This window comes from Tupaia chinensis, unplaced genomic scaffold (assembly GCF_000334495.1).
Source record: "Tupaia chinensis unplaced genomic scaffold, TupChi_1.0 Scaffold000070_1, whole genome shotgun sequence".
In the NCBI taxonomy this organism is placed as follows: domain Eukaryota; kingdom Metazoa; phylum Chordata; class Mammalia; order Scandentia; family Tupaiidae; genus Tupaia; species Tupaia belangeri.
In genome coordinates this window covers 6,073,571-6,074,648 of record NW_006159530.1, presented here as the reverse complement: position 1 = coordinate 6,074,648, position 1,078 = coordinate 6,073,571, and positions in this window count along the sequence as shown.

Here is a 1,078-nt window from a genome sequence, read left to right as displayed (position 1 = left end):
GAGACAGGTCCCCGCCGGAGCTTGTGGAAGAGCAATACACCGTGGTGAGTGGACGCCAGGAGGATTTAGTGATAAGCGGGGAAGTCGGAGAGGCAGGACGAGCCAGCAGCCCCAGAATCAGATCGAGCAGGGCACTTCTTCAAAAACTGCAGCAGAGGCAGTCCACAGCCGTGCAGCCAGCAGGTCTCCGGGAATGCCCTCCCTGCGTGTCTCTGAGGGCCTGCTCCCCTCCTGACCCTCTGCTCTACAGGGACGCTCGCCCCCTCCCACTCGCCAACACGAGGTCATCCATCCTCCTTAAGATCCAGCCCCTTCATTTACAGCTTGTGATTGCCTCGTTTATCTTCAGAGGCGGCAGACGGAATTCTCTACTGCATTTTAACAGGTTTATGTTAGAGAGGATTACAGCAGGTATTAAAATATGAGGCTTTTTTTGACCTAAGAGCAAATAATCCCTCCTGCCCACGGGATAATGCAGAGGGCTCCTAAGTACTTAGCAGTGTTGTCATTTCAGCCAGGGCCCTGGGCGACACAGCAGCAGAGTAAGCCCAAATTGAGAAGGAAAAACAATCACAGAAATACTGTGGGTAGAGAATCTATCGTTTATGAATTTGAAAAGCAGATCCATGCACTCAAAGCAATATCCATCCGGGTATACATGTTTGTTAGGAAACCCAGTTTTCAAATATCAAAAATGTTTACTCCAATGCTGTCTTTAGAGTATTTGAATTCCTTGACCATTGAAGTACGGAAGCTACTCACACATGCAATTCACATGTAGTGTCCTGTAAGCGTACCCTCATCCTTATCCTCTCTGGGTCCCACAGCAGCTCTCCTTAAACCCTAGTTCAGACCAACGGCCTGGTTTATCCCCTCATCTGGAGCAGTGGCCAAATCCCTCTTTCCACCTTAGCGGACTCTTCCTAACCTGTCTTCTGGCCCGGCAGAAATGCTGGTGAATTGGTTCTTTGATGAATTCTTTTTTTTTCCCCTTCCTGTGAATAGTCCATACCAACTACTTAGCCTTTGTCTTTCGATTGAGTATACAAAGCACAAGGATATTCTTTTAATAAGACAG